This window comes from Anopheles stephensi, chromosome 3, assembly GCF_013141755.1.
Source record: "Anopheles stephensi strain Indian chromosome 3, UCI_ANSTEP_V1.0, whole genome shotgun sequence".
Taxonomy (NCBI): domain Eukaryota; kingdom Metazoa; phylum Arthropoda; class Insecta; order Diptera; family Culicidae; genus Anopheles; species Anopheles stephensi.
Window position 1 is genome coordinate 16,366,105 of NC_050203.1, and position 24,526 is coordinate 16,390,630.

The following is a 24,526-nucleotide window of genomic DNA, read 5'->3' on the forward strand; positions in this document are numbered from 1 at the left end:
GGGCTGATGCTTTTGATTGCTGGTGTAGAAGGGCGGGTTGTGTGAACGTTGTGGGAAAGTTTAGCTAAGTAATAAAATTGCACTAGTTAGACGCATAGGAAAGTGTGGCTGCAGTTTGGCAAATAGTTGTGAGCTTTCGTCTGATGTTGCTTTGAAAAGTTTCCTTCGAATGTTTGATGGCTGATTGGTTAGATGTAGATGATGAATAATTGAGGGAATGTTTAGCTTCAAACCATCTCTTGGATTAGTGTAAACGTTTATGTTTAGTTTTCCGATTAGATTTATCTAAAATATAACATTTTATTTTAAGATGAAAATTTCAAGTAAAATACGTTTTAAAGTATCTAGCTTAGATCATTAAATTTTTGTATGGTTTAAGCCTTTTTAATTCGGATTTTTTTTGTTAAAATATATATTATATTTTATATTATAAATATTAACTAAGAAATTATTGTACAACAAATTATTAAAGGTCAGCAAACGCAATCTAGGATCTTTTAAAAGAGAAAACCGAGAGATTAACGATTTAAAGACTCAACTAACCCGTTTGCTGAACACATCAAAACCTTTCAATGTTATGTGCAGCGTTTTGCTTTACAGCTCGTGCAACACTTTTCACCAGTCTGGTTCGGTATTCCCTAATGGCTACAACCCTGTACCGTTCTCACGCTCTCTTTGAGAGAGCGAGAGTGTAGAGCTGTGAGCGTGAGAGCAACAAAACGAAACGAGACCAAAATATTGTACCCTGCCATTGGAAGCTTTTAAAAAGAGAACCTCGTCGGTTGTGCATCCTTCAGTCACCAGCTAGATGTTGGCCGTGTAGGAACGTGTTCGGAATAGTCGTCTGAGCGTTTGGAAGCGGATTTCTCGAAACCAATTTTCACGCTACGTTCACGGCTGTGTTCAGTCGCGCGGGAAGGTGTTCGGTAGTGTGGTTCGTGTCGGATAGCAAATAAAAAACGACTTCGCTCAGTGAAGCAAACTTTCCTACGGGCTAGACTCCCTTCCTTAGAGTGTGTGGGGAAGGAAGAAGAGGTATGGAAGGCATCGCATGGCATGTATAAGTGAAAATGTTCTTGTAGTTTGTTTTGCTCTGGGCAGCTTCACGGATGGTGATGCAGAACTGGAGTCGATCGTATTTCTTCGCGAGTGCGCAAAGATTTACCGGCCACAGACGGGAAAAATGCTCGTGTGTGTTGTGCTGAACCTTATCAGTTAAGGAATATTTAGATCGAATAATTTTTTAATCATCCTTTGATAAGATTCGTTGTGAAAAGTGCATTTGTTTTGAGCTAGAAGTATGAGATTAAGGCTAAAATAAGGATTTTTTATGTTTTTCAAATAACAATGCTTAATGGAGGCGCCCAGTACCTTGTGATATTCTGAAAAAAATCTTCAAAACATCATCAGATATACAGGTTTTGTTTATAATTTGTCGTGAGAAAAGATTTTATTTAAAAAAAAATTGTTGATGAGAAAAAATCAAGTAGCTTTGCAAAAAAAAAAAACAAGAGGTGTTGACATCAGTGCCACTCTAAGCTGCTTTGTTTTCGTCCTGTGAAAAGTACCAATCGCCAAAAAAAAAAAGCTTCTAATATTGTGCCAACACACAATCCCCGTAGTGAACGCGAGCACGAAACCTAATACTAAATAAATTGTCCAAATTAACGTGCGCATTGTGTTGCGAAAGGTTTGTTGGGCTGTAACTGTTCCTAATTCCGCGTAGCAAAATGGGAATCGTACTATGCGTGGTGCACCGTATCGTCAGCAAATAGCAAAACCCCCAACCGGTTACAAGGAACGAAAATCTCATCAAGACGTTTGGCAGCCTGTGTACCCCCGTGATGGGTTTTCTCCGTTTTGCGGGCGCTTTTGGTTGTTGCTTTTCGTTGCTGCTCGTGTTGGTCCGTGTGCGAACGTTTGCTCCGCTAGCTTCACTTTCACTTGGCATCGTCGTTAATCCACATAAATTTTGATTACGTTAGTTGTGCACCGGGTCCCAGCTCGGGCCGTGCTTATTGCAGTGTCAAAACGATGTAAGAAAGTGGAGAGCAAAAGAAAATAAACCCCGAAGCAATACCGAAGGAATGGTGTATCGGACTCCTTTTTGGTCGTGGCTCGTGGTGGATGATGGTTAAGATGGCTGAGTGAAATTGTGCTGTGCGCGTATTTGTGTTTTGAGTGTGTTTGTGTGCGGGTGTGTATCAGACCATCCATTTTCTTTTGGTCGGTAGACGATTGGAAGGTTTTTTCTCCCCTTCGCAAATGGAGCACTCCAGATCGACCGGGGGTTGATTTTCGGAAGAAGAACACAAGGTTTCGTGCCCGGCCCTCAACGATACGGCACAGCCCGTGCTAGACTCGCGCGTGTGGACACACGGAACACCGGAAGCAAATATGCCGGGCGAGGTCGCAAAAAACAAAGGCAACTGTTGTCTGTAATCTCATAAAATTGTAATAGCAGGAAAATGAAATTTACACGTTCATGAGGCTTGAAACGTACGAGTGGTGATGGGTAGAGTGGGACGTGCACGTGACGACCATCTATGGCGGGCGCTACCATCAACGCAGATGTGTCTGTTTGCGAGTGTGTGTGTGCGTGTGTGTGTGTGCGTGGGTAAACTTGCGTGTGATATGTGAACCAAACCTCGAACCGAAATCTTCGGATTAACCTCGACGAGGGCGAAGAGATCTTCACGCCGGCAGATGATTAATGCACGGGAAATCCTTCCCCATCTTCCCAACCGTCTTCGCTGATGTGTGTTTCCGTTTTGCTTGATTCTTACCTTTCAGTTTCCGTGACCGGCAGATATACAGGTCGAGCAAGTGAGTGAGTGTGAGTGCGTTCTCTTTTGTGCAGGTGCTGCTAGTGATTGTGAAGAAGCACAATTTTGCCAACGGTAGGCGAAAGTATCTTCTGGCTCACTGTTTGCGAGTGGTTTGCATATGAATGGTTGATGATTGTGAAGTGTCTGTGGAGTGGTACGGGTAGGTGTGGTGCAGGTGCGCTGTTGTGCGGGAAAATACTCCCTTGCTGAACGTGTTCACTGGTCGCAGAAGCGATCCGACAGTTGATACAAATTGTTTCTAAAATGCGTCTGCACATTGGACGCTCCCAGGCGAGGTGCTGAAGCCGAGTGTGTCTTCGTATGTTGAATTGGAACTATTCGCAAAGGAAATACAAAATAGCACAGGAGAAACTTGCGGGACATCCAGACTTGGCTTGGTTTGAAGCACATTCAATATAAAATAACTGGTAAGTGAGAAATATTTTACATAAAATGATCATGTTCGGGATTTTTTTAATGTAATTTCTTGGGTAGTAATCGATTGTTTACGAATAACTAGCGAGTTTGTTATTCACTGATACTGAGAAGGATGTAGCCATTGTTCCTTTTGACGATGTTATTCAGATTTGATTGAAAAGGCCATTGATTTACAACTTGATGATTCTTTGATTTACTAATACCGTAAGAACAATCCAGGACTATCGACATGGTATCTCTCGAGATAGACCACATTAATCTTCATTCAGTCTTGGAGATGTTTGGTTTCGGTGCTCTGGGACCTCATGGGAAAGGGCATTTGAATTTAAATTCAGGACTTAAATATTAATGAAGACAAGGCTTTGAAACTCGATTGCTAAAATAGTGTTCTTTGATTGTTATTTTAATGAGTGTTGATTTCTGAGGAATTGGAAACAACGGGATCCTTGAGAACAAGTATTTCTTGGTGTTCAAAAAATTGTAGGATTTACTTGGTTGTTATCAGGAGTTGTGTAGTCATTCTCCTTGGTTCAGGAAGCTGATACAACGCATATTTTAGGAATAAATAAGACTCAAGACTCGAACTACGGCTCAACATCACTGAGCTCAGTGTTTCATCAGCACATGTCTAGTACCCTTCCTCGAAATAACGAGCTACGAGCATATAACGTAATGCATTTTCCTTAAGCTGCTGTATTGTGACGCAAAACATCGTTACGCTTCGTAGAAAAAATCCCCATTTGCAAAGATAAATGGGACCAGATTTACCTTTGCTCCTGTCAAGCTTTCAGCCAAGCAGTGCAATTTATTCTCGCACCCATTGCTGGGTAGCATGTACATTTAACCCGTCCGTTCACCAGTACGCTAGCGTATGACAGCTTGCGAGAAACAATATTTTGAATATTTATTTGACCCCAAAAGCCGTAACACAAACAAGCGAAACGTCCGGGGTGGGGGGACGCTAGGAAAAAGACTGGCGGGAAAGGCGGGCGTTGAAAAACTTTAAAACTTACTTTGCTGTTGTTATTGTCCAGAACCTGATTGTACCACGGGGCTGTACTTTCGCAGGCAAACAAACACCACAGAAGCCGGGCTCGGGTCGAGGTATTTTATGGTAGTTTTTGGTGCAGTTTTGCGCTCCCGGGGCTTTGCAAATGCTGTATCGTTTTGAAGCGGAGACGATTTCGTATCAGTAATCGTATCGGTATCGTGCAACGATACGATCCGAACCTGAATATACTGCTTGCTAGGGGTGCAACAGGGGGGGGAGGGAGCAGATGAGAGAGAGGAATGAGGGGGTACGGGTAGATAGAAATGGCAAAGTTTCATCGTTCATAAATGCTGACAGCTCCCGAAATCATTTTATCGTACCACGGCGACTTCGCCGGTCTCGAGACCGGGTGTCGGAAAGTTGGGAAGGCCCATCGGCTCGGGGTTTGTTTAAAAGATGCTTCCCGGATAGCGATGATTATGGGTTTGAAATTAATGTTGGTCCGTTTAAAACTTTCCCGCCCGGAACGACATGAAGTTGTTGTCTCCCCTTCCATCCCATCCCGACGCTCGTACATGAAAGGCTTGAGAATGTTGCTGTTTGCTGTTTACGATCTTCCGGGCAATCCACGTGACAAAGGCGAATAGATGACTTTGAGCGAGCCCACTTTACCAGACCAGCTTTGCCTGCTACCGAAGTACTCTGGGTAACCGCTAAGAGAGGTGTGAAACCAAAGCGCAACACAATGCAAACAGGGGCGAAACATCATAAAAAAGATTACCCGAGAACAATGGTTGGGAGAATGGTTCCAGGAATAGCTGCAATTTACAGCAAAAGAAAGCACCAAAAAAAACACCCTCCATACACACACACACACACCCTTACGGAAAGCTTGCAGACACACAAAACTGGGGAATGTGACGAATTTCATTAACGAAGTTTGGTCTCCCTGTGATCCTTCCGATCCCCCTCATTCACCCCGCCAATTTTCGCGCCTAACTCCGTCTGGCCTCATATCAAACAAAAACGGCAAAGGCCCACGTGGTATTACTACAAAGCTTACTCGTTGGGCTCCAGGAAAGGGCAAAGCAAAAGCAAAAAAACTCGAACGAGCCAGAGTCAACCCATTACGAAACCAGCATTACGTGATATGAGCCCTTTGATGGTTGACACGTTTGATGATGATGATGATGATGATGGTGCTGATGTTTGCTTTGATCGTATAATTGCTGGAATGATTTGCCGTAGAGCGGGAGATGGCGTTTAACTGTGCTTTCGAGGTAGAACGTTTACCAGTTTTCCGGTTTCGTTTGGATCGTACCGGGCTGCCACTGTTTTACGACTGTTGATTGCGTATTTTTATGTATCGTGTAAAAACAGCTTTCGACAAACATTGGTTTAGGTTCGGAGTGGACTGCAATGTAATGAAAGGATAGAAAAAAAACGAATTAATTGGTAGAATTTGGTGAGTATTATGATGCAGAAACTAATGAATAGGGGGATACTCGAGAATACAAATATGTTTCTTTTTAAGATTGCTCAAAAGCTTTGTGTTAGCATCGTTCTAGCTAATGTTTCCAATGTCTAGCCATGATTTCCACCGTGTAGAATCTACTAGAAAAGAGCCATAAAATATTGCCACCTGTAATCGTGTGATTAATGGCATAGAAAACTCTTCACAGATAAACCGCGCATGAAAAATGTGTTCATTTTCACCATCCCGAACATTACAAAACAACCATGAAAAAAGTTACACATGCACGCTGTACCTTAATTATGCAAACCACCACACGAATCGCACGCTACTACCGCTTGAGCGTGGTACCCGGTCGTGGGTGCGTTTTCTCATTATTCAATAAACTCGATGGACACACAAAGGGATGACTTTCATACCGAATCCTACCCCATCCGTCTCGAAAGTCCCGAGTGATTTCTCCCGGCCGCATCCCGCGCCGAGCAGCAGCAAAATTGGTAGATATTAAAAGCAATATTCACTTACGCAGAGGCACAGAACTGTATCGCTCACTTTAATTTTGTAAAACGCTTGGGAACTTTACACACACCGCAACGGCCGGGTGGTGACGTGCGTTGCCGCGGGAAGGATGAGTTTTCACCAGCGTTGCGTGTATGGAGCGAAGTAAATTAAATCGATCCACACGACACAATGTGCAGCGTATGGTAGGAGAAAAGCTGCTAACTAAAGAACGAAAGGAGCGATCCAAAAATCGCTTCAAGGAATAATGCCAAGGGTCCGCCCCGTTGGAAGACGGCGTCGAGATTGGAACCCGCGCCAAAGGGCGCCAATTTCTGCCATCAATAATTAATTGGTGACCTCTCGCGTACGGTTCGCAGGAAGGTTCGGGCGCGCTCGCAATCGATCCTTGAGGCCGTCGTCTGACGTTCGTCTTGGGTGAACGTCTGAACGGTTTGGCTCATTAATGTGCCGGATGTTCGTCAAATATTTACATCACTTTGACGGGTGAGGGCTTGCAGATGGTGGCAAGACATAACGAATCCCCCCCTCAGAAAGGGTGAGTAAAGTTTGGCAGCATGATTGAGTTAGTGGCTGAGTTTTCCGAGCCCGAACGGGTGCAGACTACTCCGTAGGTTAAGCGTGTGGAGTGGGAAACTGTTTGCACTCGATGTGTAATCTTTGACGGGCGAAAAATGACGAACGGCAGCTGGCCGGAGCACTTGGAGCGGGAGCTGTAAACTCAATAAAACGAGTCCCTTTCGCCCCAGTTGGCGGTGGTTTGTAATTGGAGCCGTGGTCGATTATTTCGAGGATGGATTGGTGAAAGAGCTAGGCAAAGGCACTAGGAATGGTCTGATCTATAAATCATACACAGCGAACACCGGAAGACTTTCGCAGGTCTTGTCCGGGTGTTTCTGACGAAATTGTTTCGACAAACGCATTACTCTGATTTGCTGAAGCATAAATCTTAGTAAAACATGTTGGAAAATTAGATTGGCCTCCGTCCCAACCTAGGTAGGGGATGTGAGTCAAGTTCTACCTTAAGTGTACAGCTCGCCCTCCCCAAAAAAAGGGATACAAAGCGAAGAAAGTAATTCTCATTCTCCAAACAGACCGAGATTACTAAACAGACTTATGAAGGAGCTTAGCCTGTACGGTAACGAATTCGCAAACAAAGTTTCCTTTCTCTTTGGCGGTGGCGCTGATAGGACGAGGAAGCAATTGTGTGTGGGCCGCTAAGGGGTGAATAACAATCCCACTCGATTACTTCCAAATGCTATTACGGCCGGAAGTGGTAAAAATCCATATCCGAACTCCCTTTGGTGGTCATCACCGGTAATAACACTCACCACAGACGGTACGTGACGGCTGCCGGACTTGTGAAGTCACACGCACTGTTGACGGGACAAGCCGGCGAAGGAGGCCAGTACTTTTAATAATCCCTCGCGGAATCCCGAGCGTGTCACACCATCATGCCGAAATTGATCGTTTTGGGACGGAGCGAAGAAATTCCTATTGACGTTGTTCGAGACGGAACAAGACGGAAAGCGGAGATACAACACAATCAAGTTAGGGCCCCTTTCCGGGTAGCCCGGTCCGGTAACGACATTGATGCTTGTAGTGAAGTCGTACCATAACCGTAGCTGCCGAATTTAATGCTCTTTTGAGCTTTAACCATCATCATCGTCCTGGTCAGTTTTTAAAGCATCCAGCATGTAAGTCCTGGCCCTCTTTCCCAGCAGAGTAATGACAGTACACCATAAAAAAAATCATAATCGTTAGCAGGGTGCGTTAGGCAACCGGGCGTTGAAAACCAAAGCACAATTGCTACAAAACATGACAGTTTTAAAGGTCGCGTGCCTTTATTGACCATCCAGCTGTGTGAGGAAGTCCTGTTCTACTGGAGTTCGATAGTCGCCTACCAAAATCATAGTCGTACATCGGTTTTATTGGACCGGGGCCCACGGGATATAAAAGGTAGCGCAAGCCAAGCGATTCAAAGAATCGCCACAGTTCCAGGAATATTTGATGTAAGTGTTGCCAGCTTGCTCCTCTTGTAAACGGCTCTACAGGGAAGCGTTTAGGCTTCATTTATTAGTACGTTTTTTGGGTGTGTTCTTCTGCTTGTTAATTTAGGGCGTGTTAAATCATACACGAGGGATACGCGATTCCTGGAGCTCATTTGTTTAATGATTATTGATGCACTTTAGCTAAGGCTTTTGGAGAGCTTTTGATGCTTGCGCAGTTAGCGAGCACCGATAGATGGAAGATGAACTTTGTGTTTGTTTATTGTTTTGGCCCACGAGACCATTAAATGGATGACTTTCGTAGCGTTAGAATTTCATTTTTCACTAGAATTGGTCCCATCATAGATTCACTAACAAGTTTACTTTCCTAAGAAATATATTCCCAGCAATACATAGCTTTTCACCCTAATGGCAACAGTTGAAGATACAAACACCAGTTTATGCTGTTGTTTACGACCGAAGTGCCTTATCCTAAGATAATGCCATCCCTATTTGAGTTTGCCTGATAGCACATCTTATCTCCCATCGTCCAGGCTACTAATCCAATCACTGATCCGGTTTGTGACTGTTCAAAGATCGTTGGCTTAAAACTATTCTCACGTCAAATTCGGAACGGTTCAGTCAAACGTGTTCGATATTCGTTGGAGGGTGAAAGGGTCCGTTCGCTCTTCAAAAAACTCCCAAAAACTTCACTCTATTACCACTAACCATTTGTGGCTTTCTCGTCGTCACGGGTCGTTGGCAGTTTGGGTCTCACGTGATATGGTTTCTGAGACGGCAAGTAACAAGCAACCATCAGCCGTGAGGGTTTTTTTTTTTGAAAAATCGCAAACCTCGCAGCCCCGAAGACTAAAGAGGAAATTATGAAATTGAATTTTCTTTGTCCGTGATTATCTGCCGATGAAGGTTATAATGGTTTGAGGCACGCCTGACTGCTCCGTGTTGCTTTTATATCTTCTCGAAACATTGAAACAAGTCAAACAGACGAGTACGTGTGGCAGACAGTTGTTAACAAGGTGGATCGATTTTCGTCCGGGTTCTGATCCTGATCGTCGAGCATATTTCGGTACCGTTTATGGTGTTTCGGCTGATGATGTTTCACAGTGCTGTTGAAGCCCAAAAATTGAACCCCCATAACCGGTGGTACAAGATTTGCGATTGTAAGTGCGTTACTGCCATAAAAACAGCTTCAGCACGGAAGAAGTATTGGGAGGTTCAGTACGAAAATAACATGTTCTTCGCTGTCTTAACCCCTTTTTTTCTTCACTCAAAATAAAATGTTAAAGCATGCTTTCCATTCTGTGGCCTTCTGTGTCAAAACCTCTTCTTGACACTTTTTTCCCTCCCGCAAGTTGAAGAATAAAACAAAAGTCACCCCGGCCCGAATGAAATTTACTGCGGCACGTTATGCCCTACGGGAGCTTAAGTGCACGGTAATTAAGTTGGTGTGGAATGCTTTGGAATTGCACAATGGAACACAAAATGGGAAACTGTTGCAAAGTGCGGACCCCGCTTGTGGTGACTTGTCGAGCCCGTTGGGCAAATCCTTTTACTTGCCGGAGAGTGTGTCAAAAAGAAAGCCAGGGTGAGAAAATTACACGGAAAACACGGAGTTGTGCGCGCCGTGTGAACAAAGCCGGTACAAGGACGGAAATGAAATCATTCTTTGAGGTTTTTGGGGTGTAAAGCGAAAGGATTTACAAACTGGACGCAGGAGATTAGAAGATCGAGTGCGAAGCGAATGCGGATAAAGCATTGCCATCGGCACGGACAAAGAAGCTTAACATAAAGGGAATGGTGGAAATGATTTAAATTAAAGCAGGAGCGTTCTACGAGATAGGAGATTGGTAATGAAGATAAGAACAGCAGATAGCAAAAATAGCGAAAATGTTGCAAGCTGATGAATAGCGAGAGAAGAGTCATAAAAGTTTCTAGCTTTTCTTGTTGAAATTACAGTGAAGAGATGCAAAGAATTGCCAGAAAAAAAAAACTTTTTGTTTTTCATAGAATGATTCCGTAGATTTGAAACAACCATCCTGCAAAGTTTCCTCGATTAAATGGTACCACAATGTTGAAACACCCCAAGCAGATATGCGGCAACAAAATGTAAACCGTTCCTCGAATGGAGACGCCTGGTGTTTCGTTGAAAGCCGAGATAATACCGACAACATCAAACAGCACCCTATCGAACGCTTGTCCCCCGAAATTGCAACCGTACCTGACTTTCCGGAAATGGAAGATAAATATTGTGGACCATTTCCCATGCCGGCTGCCAAATGCGGACAAAGATCGAATTTCAAAGCAACCGGGAAAGTAACCACGGCTTGCAGCCAGGCGTAAAAAAAGATTCTCCGGACTAGGATTGTTTATGTGCGGTTCGAGTGAAAATACAGATGCATGATCAAATCAAAGCAGGGCAGGATAGCTGTTCTATCGATTGGAGGCTGATGAGATGGCCCGGTTCGCTTGAAATGCTAAGAATGTTTCAAGTGCTCGTTACGAAATGTTACGCACCACGACCAACAGTGTCGATAGCAGTCAAATTAATAGCGAAATAATAATCATCATTTGATTGGATAGGATGATGGGTATGAAGGAGGTGTTAACCCCATTACTTTGCGAGCGTTTTTTTTTTCGTTCGTCATTGTTGTTATACATCCACTGTAATCGAATTCGGAATCGGTAATACGATGTAGATTACACTTGCCATTGCGATGAACGTGATTAAAATGCAGCCCGCAGCACAGGGTTTTGTACGGATGTTACGGGTAATGATATAAAACAGACTACGAAGAGCGAAGAACGAACCAAACAAGATGGAGACGGTAAAAGGGTGAGGTGGGTGCGCGTGCGGCGTTCAGATCATTAGCATACCAACAAGAAGGATGGAACAAAGGCGTAGAAATACTGAACGGATGTAACGTGCCTGCAACTCCTTCCGGCAAACAAAACAGAACAGCGCGCAACAGGCGACCGAGGGAAAAAATGTAAAAGAACAGGCCTGGAAATTGGGCTCATTCGAAAAAAAAACAAGAGGCATTGAAATACAGACACACAACACAGAACCCGAATCGATTGGGATCGATAAATAATTTAAAATGCAGGGGAGAACAATAAAGAGAAAAATCGATCACTCATTCGCTATTCTAGCGACGATTGCAAATGGTTTTATTTTTTTAAGGACGGGATTGTGGGAAATGTTTGGGTGGTCAAGATTATGGTGTGAAGAAGTGAGGTGAATACAGAAAAAAATCAAAAATTAATTGCCGCAAATTAATTTAATTCAAATAAATTATAAAGGTTCATTTAAAATTTTAAAATTTATTTTCATTTCTTGATTCACAATTTTCCTTCAAACTGAGGTTGAGGTTTGTTGGCAATTTATGTTTAAAAAAATTAGTTAAATTATTCAATCATTTATTTATTTTTAATACCAATTCCCTTCAATTTTTTAATTTGCTTATAATTAATATTTAGTGTTTAATTATATTAATTTGTGATAACTTTTGACACTTTTGACTTTTGATTTGTAATATTTGACATAAAAAATATTATAACTTGATATTGTTATGATATTTGTAACCTGCCCCTGATTTTTTAGTAAATTTCTATTTTTATGTGATTTGGTTACGCTTTGACCAATAAGGCTGTAAACACCTCTCAAGTGCTGTTGAAATACAGTCAGACGTCTCGTAAATAAAAACAAATAAATAAATATAAATTAAAATTTTAAAATTACCTTAATTAAATAAAAAAAATTTAAATTACTTTTAGTTTTTTAATATTTTGTTGAAAAAAAGTTGTCAGTTGTAAGGTGAATCAAACAAAGAATGCATGTTCCTACTAAAGTTTAATAAAATTATGACTCTGATGAAACGCATTCTTGTCCACTGTGCCAGGATATGACCGGTAACGACTAATCATGTTGTATGCTTTTGCTATTCGGGATGGTTGAAAAATACCGCTGAAAACGATCGACTGGATCGACATTGCTGTACCCCGGAAAGGGGTTCCCGATTGTGATTACTTATTTGAATTAAAAGTGAAATCGATTTATTGATAGAACCAAACGTGAAGTAATAGCTGACACCCTAGCATTTCTTTTTTTCCTTTTTTGCTCTCAACTCCCGAGTGTATATGCAAACAAAACAAGGATTAAAAGGATTGAAAAATGGGACGCAAAGCACAACCTAGCATGAAAATTGTCTCTTTCGTAAGGCAAACGGGGAAAAGTCTAATTGAAAGGCAATTCCGAAAGCACGACCCAAGAATCAATCCCTCCACTCGAAGCTAATTACTTAGGTGCCTTTCCAAGATGCATGCATTTGATTCGTTCGACCCGGTTCCGGTTCGAGATGATTGAAATTGGCATTTACCCTTCGATTACGCCGGGGACGAACCTAGGGCCCGGCATAAAGCTGGCTGAAATTCAATTAAACTCATTCGTTAGCTTTATCTGGCCTAGGAGGCTGAAGATGAATTTTAATTTTAAATTACCCACCGTCGGATCTGGGAAGCAATTGGGAAGTAAGTTTCTGGCCCACCATTTCTTCGATCAATCGCAAGCAACTTGGAAGCGAATGCACAAGAAACGGCATTATGCCTTCGTGAAAGTAGAATACATTAAATATTCATAACCTCTTTACAGTGAGCGTAGTACTAGCAAAAAGGGGCCTGTTTTACTTTCTTGCGCAAAGGAAATGGAAATTTTTGGCATTCGATTTTGAGAATGTTTGTAGCAGTGGGGGAGGGGCATCGATCGAAGAAACAGGCCGAGGATGCGGGCACGGCATCGATCGATCATGCTTGAGAGTGTTTTCCCCGTACCAGCTGAACCGTAAAACTGTGGAACATTTCGTTCGGGAGTTTCTTAGCACAGCCGATATGCCGGTGTGCAGCAGATAGTGCTTGCTCGGGAGAAAATCTTCCCACGGTTGCCAAAAAAACAAAAATGCCAATCAAACATGAAAGTCAAAAACTGTCGTTCTGAAGTTTGCTCCTTTTAGGCGGGCTGGCTGCGAGCGTTGAGCCCGTTCACGGCTGTTCGCTTTGAAAATAGCAATTCGATGCTAATACAGTTGCGCTTTCATGCAAATAGAACGAAAGCTAAAACAAAATGGCGCTCCAAACCTAAGGCCAAACATTGCTGGGGGAAAAGTGGTGCAGCACGCGTTTGGGGTTTGGTGATGTGAAAAATGTGATTCAAAACATGAGTTACAGATGCATAAAAAAAAACCACACACACATATACACTCGAGCCAAAATAGAATGCTGAAGAGAAGGTGTACCAAAAAGACCGAGACCAAGAAACAAAATGGCCATTCTGAGCCGGAACAGCCGGAACGAGTCGAGTCACCGAATGACTAACGTCAACCCCTGTATCAAACAACGCCAGCGATCATCAGCAGGGAACACTTTCTGGCCGTGGAAGTGAAAAGTTTATTATGCAAATATAAACATCATTGCCGTGTGAGCCACAGACCGGGCCATTTTGTTGAGCGCGGGCCTGGCTTGCTTTTCTTTTTTTTACGCGCGACATAGATACGGTTTCGCGCCGCGTGATGTCACCATCGTTCTGGTTCGGCCAACTTTCGAGTGGCTGTTGAGAATTCCCAAGACTCTACTAGACTCACTATCCAAGTGGGTGTGTGTGTGAGTGTGAGTGTGAAAGTGCTGTGACAATACGTCACCCTCGGTGTGTCACTGTGGGAAGTGCATGTAGGATTATGCTGGATGGTAAGCGTTTCCCGGAAGAAGTTGTACAAGGAGGGAAGTTTGTTAGGCGTACGCTTCTCACGCTGCACTTACCCGGGTGTTTGGCGAGAAGCGTTTGGCTTGGGTACGGTGCAGTTTGCAGTGAATTCTTGCGTCTCTGCGAGGATATGCGTAACCTCTTGAAGGGGTAGTGCCCAAGATTCTTGGGAAGTTACTGACATAAATGTATGTTAAGTGCAGAAAAGCGTCATCGTCACCGAGAGTGAAGGCGCTAATGATACGCTAATACATGACGCATGTTAATGAGAATCTTTAATTAAAACGACAGACAGACGGGGTTTGCTGGCGCAGCTTCGGTCGCGCGCGAGAATTTTGTTTTACAATTGGCCGTAAATTTGGCCATTACGGTGCTCATTATGGCTGGTGAATAATTATGCGCGAAATGATTTGCTAAGGTGTCTTTAAAAATGGGAGTACTGAATGAAAGTATCAGTTTATATCGTTACAGTATTTTTGAAGCATAAATTACAGAATCAAATTAAGCCATTAGAATTTTTTTCTTATTATTTATTTATTTATTTATTTATATTATTTTGAGGCCGTTATTGTCAAAAAAATTATAATTATTTACTTAATTTTACCCGAAGTAAAGTAGTGAGCCATAAGTACGAGGAGACGGTCTGGGTGATATTAAAATCCCGGTCCTGTTGTGTGAAGACCGGCGCCGTTATCACCTAGGTCTTCGGACCGTCGCATGGTATGTTGAAAGCAAATTTGGCATATGAACCTTTTATAATCTAATAAAAAAAAATAATATTGTTAATAAAAATGTTAATTTTTTACCCAAAAAAATTTCATATATCAACCATTTCCATTAGTTCTTTTCCCGGTTGAACACTAAAGTTCGCCATCGTACATCCTCATCAATCCCAATCGTAACGTGTAATATTCAAGCAAACAGTCATCATGCTTCAACAACATCATGATTGATGCACGAGTCGTTACTTTACACCAACACCTAATGGGTGTAACAACAGTGTTGCCAGCGGTACAGATAGCAACGGCAACTGCCAACCAGCAAGACAAGGCTAATGTACAACCGTGAACCCAACACCCCTCCTGATGATGGCTTATGATTTATTTCATCACCAGCTCTTTTCCCCCTCTCCCATTTCGCTGTTGTGACTTTTTCTAGCCCCATGAAAGGAACTGGAAAGCATAAACTCTTTCCCGTCGGTACACTCCATTTCACCGAAAAAATTACAGATAGATAATTCGCTTCAGCTTCCACAGTGCCAAGATATGTAGCTTTGGCGAAAGTTACACCACAAGTAACGTATAATAAATACTGCATCCCTTGCAAAACGGTGTTGAAGTATAGCTGAGGAAAATCTGCTTCGTGAACACGTTCCCCCCAATCACCATTGGTACCATCTTCTACCGGTTAACGAAACTAGCTCGTACAACACACGGTCTAGTGTACATCCTGTCGACACTCAATCTAAACTTGCGCGTAACAGTGCCGTATCTGTTCGCGGCGTGCAACTCTCCTTGCTGGTGCAGAAGTGTTGCCGTTGCCAAGCACCCGAAAAACCCATCAAAAACGGCGACATAATCGCCCGACAGCTTGCACCTCTTGCTGCAGGCCTGGTGCAGCTGCATCTTGGCTGCTTTCTTTGCCGTGCGCATCGCGAAGATCACGGATGTCGCGTTCGCTGATGATGGTGCAACAAAATGCATCGAGAGCAATGGCAACATAACGCAGCATTACGGGGGGAGCGCACTTTTCCAATTTATTTCCCACCCAGCATCAGGCGCAAGGCGAATGGGGTTCGGTTTCCCCTGAAGTTTTCCACCCCGCACCCGACGATGGTGGGAAATATTTTGATAACAGCGAAAATGTTTCCTCACTTTATCATGTAAATTGAGAAGATTAACATTTTGCAGCAGTGAATAGAATCCTATTTCTTTGGGCGCGTTCGGAAAGCTGATCCCGACCACTGGTGAGCGTGATGAAGTTGAGAAACGAGTTGGCTGGCTTGAGTTACAAGCGTGAAGATGGATGTGCCGTTTCTTGTCAAGGTCGGGCTCTACAACGAGCCGTGACACACACACAAACACATATAGTCTCAACTTTGATGAATGTGCTGGAAAAGTCATCGAAGCGATAGTCCGCCGTCAGTTCGCCACCGATCGTCCACCACGGGAAAGCGTTCTCAATTAAAGCACTGGGCTGAGGGATGCTTAGCAGAAGATGGTCTTGCGAAAAGTCGTCGTCGAAACGATGCTCGTTTTCGAGTGAATGAATCTGTTTTCGCATCACTTTGGCACCGATTTTCCTACCCGTTCTGTGATTGAATGTAGCGAGCGCGAAGAGAGAGAGAGAGAGAGTGAGAGATTCGGGAGGATCCAAGTGGAAGGAAAATGATTTATCATCATCGACGTCGATTGATTGACGATTATTTTACGAGCATGAGTGAGTGGAATTCAGCACCGAAGAAGTGGTCCGGGAAATGAAGGGAAGAACGGAAATATCTCTCTTTCCGAGACCGTGAAGATGCTTTTGCGTATCGTAATAATTGTGACGCTACTTCAAACGAGTCCCTTTCCGTGAAATGTGTTTGATTGTCGGTTTGCAAACACTCACACAGGAAAAGCGTGCCAGGAAATTAATGATAACCGATGTAATAATTTTGGGCATAACTTAAGTTCAATAAAACAATCAGCTTCGGTGGTGGCATCGAGGCGTTTCCGACGAGTATTTATTAATTTCGCTTAATCAATTCTTCACCCCAAAGATTGGTGGTTTGGGGCTGCTGTTAACGCCCGGTGGGAGCTCATTTCTCTTCAATTGATCATCAATTTACAGCGCGTAAAAGCTTTCAATAAATTAATACTGAAGCATTTAATTACACATGCTGTTACTGTATGTGTACCGTCAGTGCTTTGGACAATGCCTTGATGGTGCGTCCTCTGCCAGTAATTTATTGACTGTTAGAAAATTGATACCCTTTTGGTAATATTTAATCACTAAAAATAATCCTTCCATTGTACACATCTGCGTCACATACTTTCAGGCGTCGTTCGCTGATTGTGCCTGTGCGCGTAACGCTTGTCATTTATACCCATCGGTTGACAACTTACGAGCCTCTGGTTTGATTGGCAAACTGTGGGGAAAAAAGCGCTGTTTCCCATTATGCAAATGACTGACGGGATTGAATCCCTAATTTCGATTTAATTGCAATCGATCAACCAGCACACAATAAGCAAGGCTGCAGTTACTTTGTGCGTTCGGAATATGAGCTGCATAATGGTGTTACGTTTGTTGGTTGTGCTTTAAAATCGAAATTTCACCACCGGATTCGCATCGTTGCATTTGACTTTCTGGCGCTATGGAATAAAGCACTAAAGCTTGAAATCGAAGAAGGGGAAAACAAAATGCCAGCCAGGTTTTGTACCGAGTTGGGTAAATATTTAAAGCTGTACCGGTAAGCTTCGTACAGCCTTCGGATGTCACCGGGAAATGAAATATTGCACTGTAAATAGAAGAAACTCTCGGCAGGACTTTCACCTTGTTTGCTATAGATCTTGATTTTATGGACGATGTTTTGCGTTTGCGTGTGTATGTTTTTCCTGTTTTTTTAGAAGCGAAGCAGCAGCAAAACCTACAGCGTTCCATCAGCAGAGAGAGAGAGAGAACTTTGTAGAGAGTCGCTTAGTTTGACAGATTTTGGAGTGGCCAGGAATTTCTCCACCGTTCGTCTACTAACGGTTCCATCCTCGACACAAGCACCCTCGGACAAAACGCTTTATCATCCTTGCTGTGTGTCTGTGTTTGTTACTCCTAGCCAAGCACAAACAAACCCCGTGTCCGTGGGATTAGCGCAAAGGGGACCGTAACACCTCGCACCTCGAAATTCGCTGTCGGTAGCTAGCACGTGGAAGACGGAAAACGGACATGTCAACCCTACAGCTCGGTGTTAAAGCATGTGTCTGGAAGAGCAAATAGAGGGAGAGAGATATGGCGAGAAAAAAAAAATGGTGAGACCTTCCACAAAATTAAACCATCAAACCCCACAAGCCGGACAGCCAAACGAAGATGTGGAAACGCCACTTATGCTGGCACATGGTCATTCCGGTTTTTTTGCTCCCTCGGCATGTACGGCATGCCGAAAACCGAAGCAAATACGACCTGATAAAAACAGAAAGCATGAAACCCATCCGGACAAAGAGGAATAAATGTCACCGGAACGTGTGTGTTTGCGTCCGTAAAATGCAACCAGAGCAAACGCTTTTGCCCGTACACAGGATGCTTACCAGCTTTAAAGCTATTTCTGGTGTGCGGTGCGGTTTTGAGCTTTGTTTTGAAAGGGTTGCAGGAAAAACCAAACCATTTATGGCCAGCCGTTGGGTTGGTAACATTTTGCAGGAAGTTGTTACCCCCTTGGAAAATCATCATCCCCTTTATCAGGCGTGGCCTCGATTGGTTCGGTTCGGCTCTTTTTCCTCTTTTTTTTTCTGGAGAGCAAGTGTTTTCCAAACTTTGCAAGCTCATCATCATCCGCCCAGCGACATCGAGCAGGCAAAAAGTCGGTCCCCCAATAGCAACGGAAAGCAAAAGGGAAGCGCATTATTTATTCATTTTCTCATTGTTTCCAAATCAGCTCACCGGCTGAAGGTGTACGGTGTCTTAGGTTGGTGAAATGGAAAAAAAGGCCGGACCGTAAAACCCACTTTACGATGGGGTGACTACGTGCAATGAATATGTGTGCGGCCACGTGTTTGATCTTGTGTGTGAGTGTGTGTGTGAGTGAGCAACAATCGGGAGCTTTATTATTTAAAATTGTGGCACACTTTAGCAACAGTTGATGGTACTGCAACATACCACCACCGATTCCGTGGGTATGTTCTTCATATTTTGGGTCTGGAGCGAGCCCAATTCTAAATTGGTAGCTGACTTTGATGCGATCATGTATTACATTTGGGCAAGAAACGCGGGGAGCTTAGGTTGATTGTTGTTCTTATGGGTGGATGCGTTGGGCGGCAAAGGAAACGGCGCTGGAAAGCAACGATGAAATAATTTGTATTCTCTCGCGGCTGGTTTTACGCCCACTTTTATGTATGTGTTGGAAAACAATTCAACCCAATGGTTACCGTCAAAGCAGATGCGAAAATGTTGTTTGCAGACAATTAGCTTATGTTTTCGTGGGCGAAATTCTGGTGCTCGAGGAACATATAATTATCGCAATCAAAGCGTGAAAAACTCGGTATCGAAAGGGGAATAGAATAGAGGGTGTTGTAGAACGGATTCCAACTTTTAGCAGAAGCTTGTAAAATTTAATATAAGTGATAAAAATCAAATAAAAAAAGGAAAACGTATTCATGCGTTATAAAACAGTAAGATATAGGAAAAAGGTTTCGACGGGTCGTTAATATCCTCTGGAAATTACGGTTCTCTATGATGGTGTAGAATTATTCGATCACCTATCGATCTGGAGACTTCGTCAAAGAGCCTTTGCAGTTGTATCAGACACTCAGAATAAGTCGTCAAATTGGTCACCGACATCTTTAGTAGTTCCTCTTGGACAAGATTTTTTTTATATGGTTTTGTACTCGTATTCTGATAATCGCCTTATAGAGTCATCTTGAAACCCAAACCATTTTATTGCATTTTATTGAAGGATTTTATTGGAGATGTTTTCAATCTATTTTAAGTTGAAAGCTTTACGTCGTTCCAAAATATAAAAATAACTGATTTTTATTTTTTAAATATAAATTCTAAGTATATAAAACATGGGAAACTTTCCTTAAAAATGGATTATGTTTTTCTCTAGATTATTTTCTTCTTAAAATTAAATTAAATAAAGTTTAAGTTAACTTAATCCATAAAACAGTTAACATCTAAAACAGAGGCAGAAGTCTCAAACAAGACATTTCTCTAGGCTCAGAACAAGAAAATGAAGAATCCTGCATGGATAGTTTTCGAAGACAAATTGCTTGAACCGCAAGAGTTCAAGCTGAGAGCAAACAGTGCTGTAGCCAGCCGAGTACTATCCTCTCCACGTAGAGCGCTAGCTTCTTAGACGATAAATCTTCGAAAGCTTAGCATCCGGACCTAGGTTGAGGATATTCTACAATCCCAGCGTTCTTGTACGTGCAGGAGAAGGAACTTTAGCCCAACGCATCTGTTGAATCAATTCATGATCCGGCCTTAACTCTCAAATGCTTGATTAGGATGTTAAAGATCCCATTAAAATCAGTTGCTGTTAATGGTCCTCTGAATTGTAAGGTGTTACATTTCGCCGAGTAATAAACATTGGGCTGAGATGTCTGCGTGAAAATTTCAATGATTTATGGCATTTACAGCAAGCACTAAATTATACAACTCTTTTAAAATGTAACACAACACTGTCCAACTCTGAAATATCTCCCGGTAAAAACTTTGGGTGCAATAATTTATGTACAAAAAGCATTGTTGGACGAAAAGGGCCAAAAAACGGTTCTCAATTGTTTTATAGCTAAAACGCTTGTATCGCTCAAAACGATTCAGCTTTTAAACTTTATCCCTCACCTCCAAGGCCTGCTAGGAATGAAATCGGTCAACCGTGCAACTAAAAATCTATTTTAATTGCACGGGCCACAGTCAGGCTCGGAAAAGCGCTCGTGAATTGTTTGCCATGAATTGCAGTATGCAAATAAAGTTGTGCAAGGACAAAATTGAATTTGGGCCCGGTGCGTTGGAAACACCGAGCGCACCTAACGTAGCCTAGGTCTGCTGCGTGTTCGGTGCAACTGTTTTGGTTGATATTTCGATCTTTTTTCTTCCCCCAACTAACTCCATCTCGTAGGTGAAAAAGCGCCTGTGTCGCGAAAACAAATATGTAGTTTGGTGGATGATAGAACAACGCCAGGGATAAAATCGGGGTTTGTTGGTGCTTTTCCAGTTAGGGGTTGTTGTGCACACGTCGTTGTGCACAGAAATAAAATATGCAAACATTCGCTTTAGTGTGATGTGCCGTTTTTTTGTTTGTCCAGTGACCAGTTTTTGTCCTTCATTTTGTTGTGTTTTCTTTTCTCGCTCGCCCCGCCAAACGTATGTGGCATTGAAAATGTGTGCCTTTGTTTTTAGCGTTAGTTTACGGCAGCAGGTAAAAGAGCATACGAGTTGACATAGGTTGAGGGAGCCGAGCGCTCTGATTACAGCTAGAAAAATGACTGTTAGTTACATGCGACCCGTTGCTGTGATGCCGGGGTAGTTCTGGTGCGATGTAGTCCTTACCTACCGACCCGTTGACCATTTAGAGGTTTCAGCCAATTCCTGCCCGGTGAGTCTTCTGGCTCACCCTCAGCACGAACTTTGCTCGGCACGCAACCGCATATGTGTGTCTGTATGACGAAGGGAATGGTGGGCTTTTCTAGAACAAAACCGCACCCAAGTGGTTACATTTGAGGGGAGAACGAGGAGCAGAAGGCCGAGACGGGATGGTTTACCGAGTGGGCGAGAAGCTTAATGCATCCCGTGTAGATCGGGGTGTGGACTTTCCGCGCGCGTGTGTTGTGCTGGAAATTTTCCGACCACCGTATGACCTTTCCCCGAGCGCTCGCTGCTCCCGTACTCCGGTCCGGTCGATTGCATGACTAATGAATGAGCAGCAGGAGGTGAGAGGTGCGGTTGGGTGTGTTTGGGAGCGAAAAAGCTCGGCAAAGGTGGATGGAAAAAAGCATCTTTCCAAACCATTCCAACCGGATAGCCTACCGGCCACTAGTACGGAACTAGGCCAATTCGATAGGTAAGAGAGCAAACATAGTGAAAGCAGTGGCGCAGAGAGCAAAAAAAACAGAGCCCTGGAGGCCACAGGAAAACATTGCAATCGGGTGGCAAGCGGTTTGTGTCCCGCTTTTTTTCCCTCCTCATCGGGAATCGTGTGCGGTAACTGACGAAGGGATTATTAGTTTTATTGATTTTTGTAAGCACTCGCCGCGTTCCCAGCCGGGTTCAGCTCGGATGACCTCCTGTATCATCGATCCCGGTTTCGAACAAATCCAATAAACCAATCAAACTGCCGCAGGACGACTTCATCCACTGGGGTCGCTGGGGCAAGATAAGAGTGTCCTTGTTTGCATCAGGTTCTTCCTGTGCGTCTGGGTGTGAGTGTGTGCTTCGTGTGCGCCTGCTAGCAAGCTTGCCAGAAGCTAATTTGATTTACCAGAATCGAGGATGTGTTCTGGGAATTTTGTTGTTGTTTTGCTTTTCTTGGCTAAGCGTAATCCCTTCTAAGCGCTTTGGTTATACCATTCCAAACCGGTTCGGCGATAGATTAGCAGAGCTATGAAATGAACAGGAAGAGTGCACTGATTGATTTCTGGGAAAAAATATGTTCAAATTTTGAACGCAAACTTAACTAACGAGTAAAAAGAAATATTTGTTTTTCGTTGATTGGTTTGATTGGAAAATTTAATTTTCACCAGCAACCAGCAAAAACTTTATGAATTTAAAAACAAAAATCTTTCAAAAAAATGTTATTTGGTTAGTCAAAGAGACGCGTTGGAGAATTTTTAGAACGAGGGTAAAATAATAAATTCGTAAGAACTTTAATTTGATTTTCTAGTATAATTTTCGTTTTATATAATTGTATCTACGTTTCTTATAGTGACTGCTTGAAAAACTTTTTTCCTGAAATTATTATTAAATTTTGATTTTATTACTTGCGTTTCAGAAAAATATTATTAATGTCCTCATCTCCTAAATGTTGAAGAAATCGGATTCTATCATGAATTATGTTTCCTTTGTTTTTCTTTTTTATCTATTTCCTCCTTCCTTCATTATTGTTCATTATTGTTACTGCTCTCTCCTTCTTTTTCTTTTATTTTCATTATTTTCTTATTATTTTCTTTTATGCTGTTTCAGTTTTCTTTCTTTCTCTTATTCTTTTATATCGTTCATTCTTTTTTCCGTCTTTTATTTTTACCTTTTTTCAATTCTCTTTCAGTTTTGATTCTACCTCTTCATTGGCACTACAATCTCGAGAGGACTCTGCCATTTCAGGCTTTTTGTGACTTGGTTTTACGCCTAGTAAAGTAGTAAGCCCTGCGTACGGGGAGGCGGTCTAGATGGGATTTGAACCTGCCGTGTAAAGACCGGCACCGTTGAGGCCTCGGCCACCAGTCTGCCCCAGTATTTCAGTGTTGATTATGTTTTAGTATTCTTACACGGATGGTTTAGTTTTTTGCTCATTAATTTTAATGATTGTTACCCTATGGCATACTTTTGAGTATTGTATCAAAGTAAATAGATTGTCCCAGCAATGGCCGCATCTAATTGATCAATACAAAATAGTACATCTGCTTTGAATCCTGAATTGAGGAACGCACGGACATCAATTCTTACCGCCTTGACCTATTAAACAGGGTTCATGTTAAATTATTGTATGTAAAATGGCCAATTGTATAAATTCCTACACGGCATTAAGAAAATAAAGTCTGTTTCTTGTTAACGATCCATTACTTATATCGAAAGGATTTAGATTGAATAAATTAATATCTAAACTATTCACATTGCCAATTCTTCTACCGTTCTCCTAGAGAAGCTTGCCATTACACATATCCACACACACACAGCTTTCGTAATTCGAGACGAGCTCCAACCAACGGTTGTTGTCGAGCCGTAACCTCAACTTGCTAAATTAGATCAACGATTGACCTCGACTTGATAAGGGTTGCAACACCGTACCGGGTCCAGGGTCGACCGAACCCCCGCCCGGCCATGGGGGTCGAAGTTGATTCTGCCACGCGGGTAATCCTAATGAAGCGCTCGGAATGTTAATTCACCCGCTCAGGACGAATCACCCCGGGAATGTATGCAGCCTGGTTTCGATTTCACCGCTCGCCCAGTGCCACATCCATCTAGGTGTAGCTAGGTCACCGGGGTGGATTTAGTGGCATCGGTTAGAATATAACGCCTCGGGGTTAGGGTGAGTTCTTTCCCCCGCTTTTCCCCTATGCAGCGAATTTTGTGCCCGGGGATTAACGGACAGGGTTCGATGAAAATGGGCTCCTACCGTCCTCAATCCAGCCGGGACGGGTAGACTCAGCACGTGATTGGCCGATAGCGAATCGATAAAATTGCAACCATAAACGATGCATGGACTACCCGGTTTTCCCCCGGTTGGAAAACTCACCTCCCCAACGGTATCTGGGCCGGAAATTTAGTCGACCAACCGGCTTAAACCAGAGGTGGAAAAGTGAAGAGGATTAAAAAAGCAAGGCTTTTTGAAACCAGGAAAAAAAATCCACTGTTCAACCGCATTCCATGGATAAAAATCGAACCAACAAACAAAAAAGCCTGAACCACTGCGCTGAAAAAGGCCGGCAATGGTTGACTGGCAAGAAAATTGATGGTGATTTGTTTTATTTTTAGCAAAAATCCCAACTCACCGCGGGTTAGATTGGCAGTCGATTATGTTGCCAGTCGAGTCGGGAAATGGTGTCGATTGACGACCGTAAAAGCGCAAAAACTGATGCTCTAAATGGAGTGCAAAAATAAGCCTCGTGT

General features: G+C 42.9%; 1 protein-coding gene across 4 annotated transcripts in view; it reads left to right on the forward strand.

Moving 5' to 3' along the window:
* The first annotated feature begins 386 nt into the window (after positions 1-386).
* The window catches only part of LOC118512663, a 63,078-nt gene continuing 38,938 nt past the window's right edge, over positions 387-24,526 (forward strand). The window contains exons 1-3 of one of the 4 annotated variants that reach the window (XM_036057413.1): positions 390-1,035; positions 1,986-2,036; positions 2,794-3,256. The gene's annotated coding sequence lies outside the window, so the exon portion shown is untranslated. Of the gene's footprint in view, positions 1,036-1,985; positions 2,037-2,793; positions 3,257-24,526 lie in introns of all 4 variants that reach the window. The other 3 variants (XM_036057415.1, XM_036057412.1, XM_036057414.1) reach the window with 3 other exon arrangements.